We start from the raw sequence: 15,192 nt of genomic DNA on the forward strand, positions 1-15,192 counted from the left end.
CCAGACACCACACATGCTAGGTGGTAGCCTTTTAATCGGCCGCGGTCCGTTAGTATACGTCGGACCCGCGTGTCGGCCCTGTCAGTGATTGCAGACCGAGCGCCGCCACACGGCAGGTCTAGAGGGACTTCCTAGCACTCGCCCCAGTTGTACAGCCGACTTTGCTAGCGATGGTTCACTGACAAATTACGCTCTCATTTGCCAAGACGATAGTTAGCATAACCTTCAGCTACGTCATTTGCTACGACCTAGCAAGGCGCCATTATCATTTGCTATTTATCTTGTGATGCATGTACCGTCAAACCGATGTTCACCAATTATGGATTAAAATTAAGTATTCCAGAAGCTACGTACCTTTTTTGCTAGTCTCTATTCCTTTAACTGTTCTAGACCTCACGCCAGCCTGCGTGAGCTTAAACGCGTGCCTTTCGGCTTCCTCAGAGTGGCTTGGTTGTCTTGCCAAGTCACAACAGAAATTGTGTATTAAATCCATCTCCATTACATGTCCAGATCTCCGATGATTCCACGCCTTAATTATTTTCCTTTTACAGTCTCTTTTTCTTCAAAGTCCGCAGCTCGTGGTCGTGCGGTAGCGTTCTCGCTTCCCACGCTCGGGTTCCCGGGTTCGATTCCCGGCGGGGTCAGGGATTTTCTCTGCCTCGTGATGACTGGGTGTTGTGCGCTGTCCTTAGATTAGTTAGGTTTAAGTAGTTCTAAGTTCTAGGGGACTGGTGACCATAGATGTTAAGTCCCATAATGCTCAGAGCCTTTTTCTTCAAACAAACCGCTAGCGGCACAAATGTTAATTGGCTCGCTTTAGAGAGAAGAAAAGCAGAATATGTATCTCTCAGAAACACGTCATCCCTCAAAAGATACTCCAGAAGCTGTCCTAGTTACCACTCTAACAACCATGGAGAATGCATATATGCATCTCCGTTGTTTCAAAGAATAAGCGCACTAGAAAATACTTTGGCGTTGTCGAGCTGTTGCCGCAAATATTACGAGAAAATCAGATCAGATAACTTTTCCAAAGTGAATGAATGTGGATGGTTTGATTGAAAATGATTAATTGGTGCGTGGTAGAGGGTATTTTCTGTGGGGGCATTACACAATGACTGCTAGCAGAACATGGAATCGGTGGGTTCAGGAGGGTAATACGGAAAGCCACGTATCACTAGCAGTCGCGTCGACAGGCATCTTACCCGCATGGCTGTAACGGATCGTGCAGCCACGTCTCGATCCCTGAGTCAACAGATGGGGACGTTTGCGAGACAACAACCATCTGCACGAACAATTCGACGACGTTTGCAGCAGCATGGACTATCAGCTCGGAGACCATGGCTGCGGTTACCCTTGATCCTGCATCAGAGACAGGAGCGCATGAGATAGTGTACTCAACGACGAACCTGAGTGCACGAATGGCAAAACGTCATTTTTTCGGATGAATTCAGGTTCTGTTTACAGCATTATGATGGCCGTATCCGTGTTTGGCGACATCACGGTGAACTCACATTGGAAGCGTGTATTCGTCATCGGCATACTGGCGTATCACCAGGTGTGACGGTATGGGGTGCCATTGGTTACACGTCTCGGTCCACTTTGAACAGTGGACGTTACATTTCAGATGTGTTACGACCCGTGGCTCTACCCTTCATTCGATCCCTGAGAAACCATACATTTCAGCAAGACAATGTATGACCGTGTGTTGCAGGTCCTGTACGAGCCCTTCTGGATAAAGAAAAAGTTCGACTGCTGCCCTGGCCTGCACATTCTCTAACCAACTGAAAACGTCTGGTCAATGGTGGCCGAGCAACTGGCACGTCACAATACGCCAGTCACTACTCTTGATGAACTGTGGTATCGTGTTGAAGCTGCATGGGCAGCTATACCTGGATTTCTTAGTATCTATGCACCCAAATTGCGTGAAAATGTAATCACATGTCAGTTCTAGTATAATATATTTGTCCAATGAATACCCGCTTATCATCTGTGTTTCTTCTTGGTGTAGCAATTTTAATGGCCAGTAGTGTAAATCCTACTTTTCAACATAATACCTGTTCGATGCGATGGCCCTAAGCCACCTTATTGGGAGGTTCGGCATGGTACCACTCTACTGGTCGGCGTCCGAGCCAAAGATGTGCTCCATCAATAGCCTCCTCACCATTTAGGTACTGCTTCCCGCAGAATGCACCCCTCACTGAGCCAAACACATAGAAGGTGCGAGATCTGGGCTGTAGGGCGAATGAGGAAGAACAGTCCAATGTTGTGAGAGATTCCGCTGTTCACAGACGTATGTGGGGCTCGCATTGTCGTGGAGAAGAAGAAGTTCGTGTTCACTTTTGTGGTGACAAACACTCTGAAGTAAGTTCTTCCTTGCCGGGCGAGGTGGCCGAGCGGTTCTAGGCCCTTCAAATGGTTCAAATGGCTCTGAGCACTATGGGACTTAACTAATGTGGTCATCAGTCCCCTAGAACTTAGAACTACTTAAACCTAACTAACCTAAGAACATCACACACATCCATGCCCGAGGCAGGATTCGAACCTGCGCCGTAGCAGTCGCGCGGTTCCGGACTGCGCGCCTAGAACCGCTAGACCACCGCGGCCGGCTGGGCGCTTCAGTCTGGAATCGTGCGACCACTACGGTCGCAGGTTCGAGTTCTCTCTCGGACATGGATGTGTGTGATATCCTCAGGTTAGTTAGGTTTAAGTAGTTCTAAGTCCTAGGGGACTGATGACCTCAGATGTTAAGTCCCATAGTGCTCAGAGCCATTTGAATTTGGTTCATCCTTTTCCTGAGGGTCGCGCATACACTCGCCCTGATTGTCGTAAGAGAGGAAATAAAGCAGAATAGCCCCTTCAGAGTCCCACAAGATCGTGCGAATGAAGGTGCAGCTTTGAACTTTTTCTTCAGAGGAGACTTAGTGTTGCGCCACTCCACGGATTGCCGTTTTGTTTCCTGTTCGAAGCGATGAACCCATGTTTTATCCTCTGTGACAATGTTCAACAAAAAAATTGTCAGAATCAGGCTCGTAACGTGCAAGCAGTTTCTCACACATGGCGCTTCGTCTACCGTTAGGAGGCGAGGAACGCAGCGGGCACTTTTGAGTAACCCAGCTGGTGAACTAGTGTGGCAGAACTACCACCAGAGACGTTCAGTTGTACAGTGAGGCGTTTTTGATGCGTCGATCACCTCGAATGAGAGTGTCCGCACGTTCCAACGTTGCAGGAGTCACAGCTGCGTGCGGCCGGCCTGTGACCAGGAGATCCCACAGGTTTCTTAATAAATTCTTCATCTTACCTTCCCAGCGTTTATCCTGTCGTACAGGGTCCGCAGCTCTTCACGATTTCAGAAAATTATTGTTATTCTTTCTTTAATCTTTGCATCCGGGTGCCCTTTCTGTTACCGCAACCGTCAGTTACCTGACGATGGTAAGCTGTGCGCGCCAGCATTCTGTGAATCGTTTGAAACCTTCCCGTCATAGATATCTCCTTTGTTACGCAATAACCGTCTCCTCTATATCTCTTTTGTTATGCAACCTTCCCTTTTACAATAACCTATGAAACCTTCCCTTAGCATTTCTACCTCTTGCTTAATAATGACAAATGAAATATTCCCTTTGAAATTAATTCTCTTTCTCAATCTTCGCATACAAATTTAAATGCTGCTTATTAAAAGTAACTTTCTGATTATTTCGACGAAACATAGAATGTGTCGTCGTCGTGGCCCTCACTCTTTACCTGCAATAACCCAAAACTGTTCCTTACCTTTTTTACTGTTACTGGATCGCCATCTGACTGCAACATCGAACTGCGACATGATTATACTTACTCTATTTTACTATACTCTATTAGCTGCTGGTGGGCTGTCATAATAAGTGGCTTTATTTATTACCAAAGGTGACGTTATTCTTTAATAGCAAAGCTGACGTTATTCTTTAATTAATTTGACTGAAGTTACGTAATTCATAGTTAAACTTTTTCTTGACAACAATAAAATTTTGCAAAGTTTTACGTTGATGGTTTTTGGGATGGTTTATAATCAGTAATGTAGTATTGCTGCCAAAAATTAAATATATTCTGAATGTAATGATTTTACAAACGTTCAAATGAGACTTACTTTTTACAGTAATCTTACAGCTAGGATTGCGCAAATATACCTTTAGAAGTCTTGAATTTCTCAAAAAAATAATTCAATAATATTAGTTCCTCTTATGATAATAGTTAGCTGCTGTCTCTGTACATCCGTTTATAATCTCTTGTAAATCATAGCTGGTGGCTGGCAGGCCCACCGCTCCTCTCAACCTCTGCTTCAGACCTGCTACCAGCTCGCTTCACATCTCGCTTACTACTGACTTCCTAAGAGCGCTAAAGTGCGGTCTCTCTTGCCAACAATGCTTTCTGGTGCAGACAATCCCTGCTACCATTACAAAATGTATCAATGCGCGGTCTTTCCCGCTCTTTTCTTAAAACGTATCCATACGCGGTCTCTCCCGCCCTTTTTAAAATTATATCAATGTGTGGTCTCTCTTGCCAACAATACTTTGGTGCAGACATTCCCTGTTACCACAATTATTTCCAACATGACAAATATTAATTATTCATACTTAATCCTATTAATAAAATATAAACATCTTTCATAAATTGTGGTTTGACAATAGACAATAGAAATATACAGGTCTTACACGTGTAAACCTTGTTCCGTGTGTGATCGTATTTTAACTATTGGTGTATCGTATTTTCTGGGGTGAAGGTTGATGAACAGTCGTGCAATTGTCTAAGCCTGTGTGGCAAACCGCCTGAAGACAATAAGCCACTTGGTATATCAGAGCAACAGTGGTTAAAATACTTCTTAAATGAAATTATTGCCATCAGTTGACTGAAAGTTTTTAATATTTATTTATTTCACAATCGCCATTTCAGCTCTAGAGCCATTTTCACGTGCAAGTTGAGACAATATACGATGATGTCAGATATGTCTGAATGACATGTGGTCGTCGAAATATTGCAAAACCAATGTGTTCGTGTTTTCGTCTGGACATGGTTCGTACTTGCCACAGCAGGTGTTAGCAAGCATTGTCACTGCTCCGTGTGCTAAAGTTTGTCTGCCATGCGTAATGCTAGTTGTAATCCTTGGTTTTAATTCGCATTCCGATCTCATGATGACACGACTGATTCATATGCCCACATAGATTTTGTAACATGAGGAGTGTTTTATAAGTAACTTCCGTTTTGAAATAAAATTAAAACAAGTAGACTTTTCATAGCAATTTTAATTTTGCATGAAAGCCTGTACTTTAATTTACTTTTCTACACAATTCCAGTCAATATTAAGGCACTTACTGTAACGTACAACCAGCTTTTGTGAATACCATCCTCGTAGAAATGTGCCCCCTGATTGGACAATAGTTGCATAAAACACTCTTCCTACACTTCAGGAAACTCATCACATAACTCCGAAATCGTAAAGTTCCTGTGTTCTCTTACGTTTCCGCCAAATTTCTGCACCAAATCGTCAGTAATAACTGAACGTCGTCCGCTTGGTTCCTCCTATGCACATTCCTATGGCCATATTTAAAAGCTCTCACCCATTTCCGTACCATTCCATCGCTAATAATGTTTTCTCTATACACTTCACTGATCTGACGATGCATTTCAGTCGCTTTCACCCCTTTAGTACTATGAGAACTAATGACGGCACGTATTTCTCAGTCGGCAGGAATCGCAATAGAAGATGGCAATTCAAATACTCACAAACAAACGTAAACACGCCGAATATTAGTGGGAATTACGTAGAAACTTAGAGTAAAATAGAAGCTTTCATGTAAAAATAAGACTGATAAGATATGTCTACTTGTTTTGTTTTTAATTCAAAATAGTACTTACTTAAAAAAACACGCCTCGTACTTCGACGGTAACATGTCACTCATACATGTCTGGTACTGACTTTTTTCATCTTGCACTCGAAATTGGCTCTACGTTTGAAATCATGACAGTGAAATAAATAAATAAATAATGAAAACTTATAGCCAAGTGATGGCGCTGATTTCATTTAAAAAGATCTTTAAACTCTTCTCGACGTTAGGAAGAAATCCTGACTACTTCTTCCTGTGTGATAAATGCACCAGATATTTTAACGTAATTGTAAATGCGGTATTGCGCTAATTTGTTTAATGAGCTTCAGTTCCAACTTTACTGTGACTCGGATTTATCCGGATTTCTTTAGCCGACAGTGAGAGTCTCTTCTCATAATTTTCAACGAAGTATTTTCCCAAACTGAACAGTCCCAGTGGAAGACCCCTTCTGAATGTTGTAGCTGGTTTTAGAATTTGTGGTACATGGACCCACAACGCTGGGGCCTTACCTAAAATATGTAGGGGGTGTCGAACAGATTCATTCAGTGTCGCAAGACAATATCGATCCGTAGAGGACAGTGCACGGTAGCAACACATTCCGAAAAGCCGCATGAGAAAATGCGTTTGTTCTGGGGCTCATAAATAGGGGATTTTTCCAGCTATTAGAGAAATTCTTCCTAACATCATGCCTTTCAACAGCTGCGATTGCCCGTAATATAAAATAACTTCCGACAGAGATGAAGAGTAAAGTGTTTTGGATCGCACTTGACCTGGCGACCGTCTGTCTACGAATTGGAAGAACGGGCATACTGCAGCTAGCCTACAGTATTGCGCCAAAATTTCAACATATTGCACTTCCTCCAGCGCAGGAAATTTGAGCAAATCGGTTGGTTCTTTTGCATTAGGTGTGGTCCAGGACGGATCTTAGGTGGATTATAAAAGCAATGTTTGCTCATGGGCAAGTCCTGAGAAAACCATGGAAAACAATAACTTTTGAGTACGAAAAGTACTAGTTGTGGGGATAGTTCTATAATATCTATTCAAGGCATTTAGTTGAAATTTTTACCGTATGTTGTAAAGATCATGTTCCAGAAGAACTTCGGGAACATTTTTCGATATAATTATCCCTTCTGGAGGTCCAGAGGTTCAAGTGTACCGTACTTAGCCGCGTACAAAATGCACGTAATATCCGGTCCGATGCGTAAACGTAATTTTAACTGACGTAGTGGACACCTGGTAAGGTTCATACGCTCATCGCAAGGGTTATGAGGTCGCCAAACGACGTTTTCCACCAATAAACTTTGTGAAGCACTGTCTCAGCACAACGGGCATTCAAGCCAATGCATATAATAGCAAAAGTACTACTGCAGTGACATAATATGGGCTATAAAGGGTCTTAATATGCCTGAAAAGAACTTAAAATGACTGTCAGGCCAAGCAACTTTTGTTGAATGCTGCTGTACACTTCAAAGTGACACATCTATATGACACTATTTTTCAACATAGTCGATAAGCCTGTGTAAACAACGGTCGAAAGATTCTAGCAGTCGATCAGTTTCTTAGCAATCGAAATCCTCTCCCTGATCACGGAACCATTCTAGAAGCGCTATGCGAACGTCGTAATCGTAGGGAAAACTGCAGTTGGTGCGGATCAATTCCTCTGTTAACTGTCATTTTCGGTCGACGCTGATGGCCTTCCTTCCAGATCACCATCAGGCACGTCTGTACTGTCAAATATTTGGCACTATTTCTCCACTGCTCGATGCGAAACAGCATTTGGTCCATATATTCTCAGAATTTTAGGGTGAATCTGTGTGTAATTTTTACGATATTGCAGAGACTGTGCTATTCTGAATTACGATGCAGAGTTCCTTTGAACGTGCGTGCATGGATGTACGAGTACAGGTTGTAGACGCTTGGTCGATGACATATGGAAGTTCGGGTCTGGCCACGAGTTCCGCACGGATAGCTAAATGGTAAGGGGATCGTTCGCAATAAGAGGGAAATCTGGGTTCGAATCCTGGTCCGGCAGAAATTTTCCATGTCTTATTCCATTCTACAGCTGGTGGTTGTCCATATTCGCCATTGCGAACACTTTAATGTAATTTTTACGTTTTTACCCACGTGACTCGTACTGTCCCGCCTAGTTCAACTTCGAATTGTGGTACCAGTAGCCGCGCCAGTTCACTCATGCAGTGTGAGGCACCTGTTACCCGTCCGCAGCAGAACTGTGTCCGCGTGAAACGCGAACCATATACCCTCTGCTGACAACACGCCACTCTTGTTGCGCTATGGTTTCAGTGTGGGACCGCTTGTTTTCCAGTATTAAACATGCAATGAAAGTGAGAGCCTCAAATGGATTAAGAAAATTAGAGGCGGAAGTTCATAACATGTACCAAAATATAGGAAAGTGTTGTTGCTTAAAGTGTCATGCTTACAAGTGAGCCCATTGGAACAATCAGTTTTGATGTAGTGGAACAGACCGTGAATGAATTCGAAACTGAAGCCTGAGCACACCTGAATTGTGACTCCAGTTGGAGCTTCAGTCACAAATTGTTGTATGGCATGACTTCATCCAGTCTCCAATCTCAGCTGAACTGGAACATCACTTTAATCGCGCGTTCAATGGCTGAATTATGAGATGTCATACATCAGGTGGGTTGGGACTGAGGTGTAAAGCAGCCATTACTGAGATGTTGTACTATGGCTGAGATGTACACCGATGAGCCAAAGGAACTGATACACATGCCTAATATCGTGTAGGGCACCCGCGAGCCCGCAGAAGTGCCACAACACGACGTGGCATGGACTCAATTAATCTCTGAAGCAGTGTCGGAGGGAACTGACACCAGGAATCCTGCAGGGCTGACCATAAATCCGTAAGAGTACGACGGGGTGGAGATGTCTTTTGAACAGGAATGACAGATATGTTTAATAATGTTCATGTCTGGGCAGTTTGGTGGCCAACAGAAGTGTTTAAACTCAGAAGAGTGTTCCTTCCACTCTGTAGCAATTATGGACGTGTGGAGTGTCGCATTGTCCTGCTGGAATTTCCCAAGTCCGTCAAAATGCACAATGGACATGAATAGATGCAGGTGATCAGACATGTTGTTTACGTACGTGTCACCTGTCAGAGTCGTTTCTGTAAGTATCAGGTGTCTTGTATCACTCCAACTCCTCACACCCCACACCATTACAGAGCCTTCACCAGTTTGAACAGTCTCCTGCTGCCATGCAAGGTCCATTCATGCGGTTGTCTCCATACCCTTACACGTCCATCCGCTCGACACAATTTGAAACGAGACTCGTAAGACAAGGTAACATGTTTCCAGTCATCGACAGTCCAATGTCGGCGTTGACGGGCCCAGGCGAGGTGTATAGCTTTGTGTCGTGCTGTCATAGAGGATACACGAGTGGGATTTCGGCCCCGAAAGCCCATATCGATGATGTTTCGTTGAATGGTTCGCACGCTGACTCTTGTTGATAGCCTAGCATTGAAATCTACAGCAATTAGCGGAAGGGTTGCACTTCTGTCACGTTGAACGATTCCCTTCAGTCGTCATTGGTGCCGTTCTTGCAGGATCTTTTTCCGGCCGCAGCGATGTAGGAGATTTGATGTTTTACCGTATTCCTGATATTCACGGTACACTCATGAAATGGTCGTATGGGAAGATCCCAACTTTAGCGCTACTTCGGAGATGCTGTGTTCTATCACTCGTGCGCCAACTATAACATCACGTTTAAACGCAGTTAAATCTTGATAACCTGCCATTGTAGCAGCAGTGATCGATCTGACAACTGAGCCAGACACTTGTCTTACATAGGCGTTGCCGACCGCAGCGCCGTATTCTGCCTCTTTACATATCTCTGTATTTGAATGCGCCCGCCTATACCAGTTTCTTTGGCGCTTCAGTTTATATTTTACTAGTGTTTCTTGCATAACAGTAATTAGATACACAGCACGTTTTTCAGTAACAGAAATGTGGTATACACCAAATTTTAAGCTTTACTGCTTGTAATTGTAGATTTTCATATTTTCCATTTGGAAAAAAATGGATACCCTCACATAAACTGTCTAAATTTGTTGCAGGCTATTACATTTTTTGCCAGCTTTCTATCATGTACACGAAAATGCATTTATCACAACTGTGGAGCACACCCTCAAGAAGTTATTATGTAGTTGCAACCTGTTTGTCTGCATCTGACTGTATAAATAAATTTTACAGTATATGAAGAAGACGTTATCCTTCAGGAAACGAAAATTTATATCAGCAGTAAGATTCGTATCGATCACATTTGGAGGCAGGACCACGTAACGACGGAATATTATCGGCTACGAGTACGTAGGATCGTACACACATGTCGTCGTTTGACCGTCGCACCGACTCCCGTATGGATGATACAGTAATAGGCGTCGAAGGCGTGGCGAAGCAACTGAAAGAATTGAAAACAATGAAGTCGCTATGTCCGGATGAAATCCCAGCTTGGTTTTCCAAGAAGTGCTCTACGGCACTGGTTGCTCATTCAGTTCCCATTTATCGACTGGAGAAAAGGGCAGGTAACTTCTAAATATAAGAAGGGTAAAAGAACGGACCAGCAGAATAAGAGACGAATATCCTTAACATCGGTTTGCCACAGAATTCTTAAAAGTACTCCGAGTTCGAATGTAATGAATATCCTTGAGACGGAAAATATTCTGTTCACAAATTAGCACGAATTTAAACGGCTTCACTCGTGCAAAACTCAGCATGCCGTTTTCTCACATGATATTCTGCAAATCACGGATGAAGGGCAGCAGGTACATTCCCTGTTCCTAGATTTCCGGAATGCATTTGATACGATGCCCCAACTGTAGACTGTTAACGAAAGTCCGAGAGTACGGATTAGGTTCCCAGATATGTGAGCGGCTCGAAGAATTCTTATGTAATAGAACCCAGTACGTTGTCCTGACGCGAGTATTCATCAGAGACAAGGATATCGTCAGAACTTCTCCAGGAAAGTATAGTAGCACCACTCTCATTCTCTATATGAAACTCCTCCCGAACAAGCCATGAAGGCCCAACGGTACCGACCGTCCGCCGTGTCATCCTCAGCCCATAGGCGTCACTGGATGCGAATATGGAGGGGCATGTGCTCAGCACACCGCTCTCCCGGCCGCATGTAAGTTTCCGAGACCGGAGCCGCTACTTCTCAATCAAGTAGCTCCTCAGTTTGCCTAACAAGGGCTGAATGCACCGCGCTTGCCAACAGCGCTCGGTAGACCGGATGGTCGCCCATCCAAGTACTAGCCCAGCCCGACAGCGCTTAACTTCGGTGATCTGACGGGAACCGCTGTTACCACTACGGCAAGGCCGTCGGTTCATTCTCTATATACTTATACATAAATGATCTGACGGAGAGGGCGAGCAGCACTCTGCGGCTGTTGTTGATGACGCAGCGATATACGGGGAGCTGTCGTCGTTGAGTGACTGGAGAATGAAAGATGACTTAGGCAAAATTTCTAGAAGGTGTGAAGAATGGCATCTTGCTCTAAAGATAGAGGGTGATTGCTATTATCCTTTAAAAATCACGAAGTGAAGCGACGTAGATGACGCCGAGGTTAGTGATTTAATGCAAGACAACTGAGGTCGCAAATGTCGGGAAATACCTCCAAAATGGATAAGGAATGTTGATCATGTGATGTCACCAGATTACGTACCTCGCTGTTATTGCATCACTTGGGCTTGGGCTTGAAGAAATGATTGAGCGATGCAATACTTGCATTCGAGCAAACGTTGCAAATTTCGAATGCCTTTTGTAAATGTGATCTGTGGTAAACGTGTAAGATACAAAATTATTGTCCTCACGGTAACGAACTAAATGTTGTTCTTTCCTTTCGTCGATGTTTAGTAAAGAAAACGTAGATCATTCACTAGTAATGACGCATTTCGTAAGCTTATACTGAATATTTTGAATATCGTTGCACTTCAGTAACGGTTACACAATAGCAGGTGAATAAAACACCCAACCATTTGCAATGAACGGTGGTTTTCCGTTAGCCTTAACCATGGTTTGAACGGAGTTAAACCTATCTTCTTTAGAAGACCAAGAAACCTGCATCGCCGGTCGGGGTGGCCGAGTGGTTCTAGGCGCTACAGTCTGGAACCGCGCGACCGCTACGGTCGCAGGTTCGAATCCTGCCTCGGGCATGGATGTGTGTGGTGTCCTTAGGTTAATTAGGTTTAAGTAGTTCTAAGTTCTAGGGGACTTATGACCTCAGAAGTTAAGTTCCATAGTGCTCACAGCCATTTGAACCATTTTTGGAACCTGCGTCAGTGCAACAACATAAATTACAATCAAAACATCACAGACCACTGTTAGTGTCATACAGAAACTACTACCTACACTAAGTAAACAATTGATATATACCAAGATAGAAGCCGGCCGCTGTGACCGAGCGGTTCTAGGCGCTTCATTCCGGAACCGCGCTGCTGCTACGGTCACAGGTTCGAATCTTGCCTTGGGTATGGATATGTGTGATGTCCTTAGGTTAGTTATGTTTGTAGTTCTAAGTCTAGGGGATTGATGACCTCAGATGTTATGTTCAATAGTGCTTATAGCCATTTGAACCATTTTGAACCAACATAGAAAAAGTAGTGCTTATAAACAAACTTCACATTAAAAAACAGACAGTAAAGCGATCTAACTTATCCACGTGGAATGTGTCGGCATCGAACAGTACATCCATTTGCAAAAGTTAAGGCTCCTAAAATAAAGGGCTTTTCACAACAATATACCAACAATATGCCAGACCATGTTGAGAGCTAGATTTCGACTGAGGGTGAGTGGAGAGCTTGTATACAAACAAATCCCGAGGCGCATGCACTGATAAACATGTACGATTAGTGGCATAAATAGCCAATAAGCATAAGCATATTGAAATTACTAACAGATTTACAGAAATACGCCATGTGAATAGACGAATATAGAATGAAATGTTGAAAAAGATAAAACTTGTTGCAGGTAGTAATTTCAGTATGACACGTAATATTGGTCTGTGATGATCCTAAGCGCCCGGGTTCGATTCCCGGCTGGGTCGGAGATTTTCTCCGCTCAGGGACTGGGTGTTGTGTTGTCCTAATCATCATCATTTCATCCCATCGACGCGCAAGTCGCCGAAGTGGCGTCAAATCGGAAGACTTGCACCAGGTGAACGGTCTACTCGACGGGAGGCCCTAGCCACACGACATTTCATTTCAAGGAAGAGATCGAAACAATTCAGAAGCGAGCCGCTAGATTTGTTAACGGTAAGTTCGGTCAAAACACGAGTATTATGGAGAAGCTTCGTGACGCCAAATGACAGTCCCGGGAGTGAAGACGACATTCTTTTCGGGAAACACTATTGAGAAAATGTAGAGGACCAGGATTTGAAGGTGACTGCAGAACGATTCTGCTGCCGCCATCGTACATTTCACGTTAGGGCAGTGAAGATAAGGTAAGAGAAACTAGGACACGTACTGGGGCGTTTAGACGGTCGTATTTTACACGCTCTGTTTGCGAGTGCAATCCGTCGCTCTGTTAGCGAGTGGAACAGGTGAACTATGGCTAAGCCATGTCTCCGTAACATCCTTTCTTTCAGGAGTGCAAGTTTTGCAAGTTCTAAGTTCTAGGGGACTGAACACCTCAGAAGTTAAGTCCCATAGTGCTCAGAGCCATTTGAATTTGATGTTTCCAGAATGAGATTTTTCACTCTGCAGCGAAGTGTGCGCTGAAATGGAAATTCCTGGCAGATTAAAACTGTGTGCCGGACCGAGTCTAGAACTCGCGACTTTTGCCTTTCGCGGGCAAGTGCTCTACCATTTGAGCTACTCGAGCACGACTGAGGTCCAGTCCTTATAGCTTAACTTCTGCCAGTACCTCGTCTCCTACCTTCCAGACAGGTTCGCAGGAGAGCTTCTCTCCGCTGCAGAGGGAAAATCTCATTCTGCTAATAACGAAACCGAAAACAGAATAAAATAATTTGGTAAACCATGGAACTGACACCGGGTAGTTTGTACTTACTGTTACGGTGTTAAATCAGCGCCAGCACCCCAAAAAAAAGTTCAAATGCGTGTGAAATCTTATGGGACTTAACTGCTAAGGTCATCGGTCCCTAAGCTTACACACTACTTAGCCTAAATTATCCTAAGGACAATCACACAGACCCATGCCCGAGGGAGGACTCGAACCTCCCCCGGGACCAGCCGCACAGTCCATGTCTACAGCGCCCATAGACCGCTCGGCTAATCCCGCGCGGCCCGGCACGCCAGTCGGGAATGACAGGGAAGAGAAGGCTGTGGGAAGAAGTCAGCCAATCGCACGCTGACCGATCTCCCTTCCAGGACGACAGCGCGACAGCAGCGGCCCCTATGTGAATAGTGGAAAAGCGCCGCACTCTGCTGGTGACAGCCGATGTGGAAAGCAGCGTCAACATTAGGCACTTCAATAGCAGCATCAAGATTAGACACTTCAACAGCAGTTTCAAAATTAGCCACTTGAATACCAGCTTCGAGTTTATCCACTTCAATAGCAGTTCAGGACAGACTTTTGTCAGTAAGAAATGAGCAAAGACTGATTACTTCGTATGTCGCCCTTTGCTTGTGACGTGCCTGTGTAACTGCCAGCCGGCCGAAGTGGCCGAGCGGTTCTAGGCGCTACAGTCAGGAACCGCGTGACCGCTACGGTCGCATCCATTTGAACCATTTTTTTGTAATTGCCAAAGTTAAGTATCACAGTTTTCTTATTGTAATAAAACTCATTAATACGAGTTGTTTGATTATTGACTGGCGAACCGATTATGCAGGCTCCCAGACACAACACTCACTAATACTGGCGGCGGGCAGAACATATTTAGCTCCCTGGGCAGAGCGTAACGTGAAAGCGGCGTGGGCGGAGCACCTGTGGCGGCGGCGTGGGCGTTAATTGGCCGTCATCGGCCGGCGGAGCGGCCGGCCGGCTGGCGGAAGCCGGCAGCAGACGGGGCAGGGCGGGGCGCGCCCACGCGCCGTGGCCTCGCGTGCCTGGCCCGCTCCGCGCGTCCCTGGCACCATAAGGCCGTCGCCGGGCCCGTCCGTCGCACCGTAAAGCTGTCGCCGCACTTGCCCGCTCTGCCATTAGAGTGTCACCAGGCCGGGCGGCCCGTCCTCACCGACCAACCGACGCCAGCGTCCGCCGCAGCCAGACACGCAGTGTTCACTGCGGTCATCCGTCTTCCCCATCTCCTGGAACGTGCTGGTACACAAGCACTCAAGTATGGTGGCATGGTCACTGCGCAATGCCCGCGGTTCTGCGAGGATACACCGAATATGTATAAGTGTTTATC

General features: G+C 45.0%; 1 pseudogene; it reads right to left on the bottom strand.

The window, feature by feature from the left end:
* Positions 1-11,093: 11,093 nt before the first annotated feature.
* On the bottom strand, positions 11,094-11,211 carry LOC124608149 (annotated as a pseudogene).
* Positions 11,212-15,192: the final 3,981 nt, after the last annotated feature.

Source organism: Schistocerca americana, chromosome 3 (genome assembly GCF_021461395.2).
Source record: "Schistocerca americana isolate TAMUIC-IGC-003095 chromosome 3, iqSchAmer2.1, whole genome shotgun sequence".
NCBI lineage: Eukaryota > Metazoa > Arthropoda > Insecta > Orthoptera > Acrididae > Schistocerca > Schistocerca americana.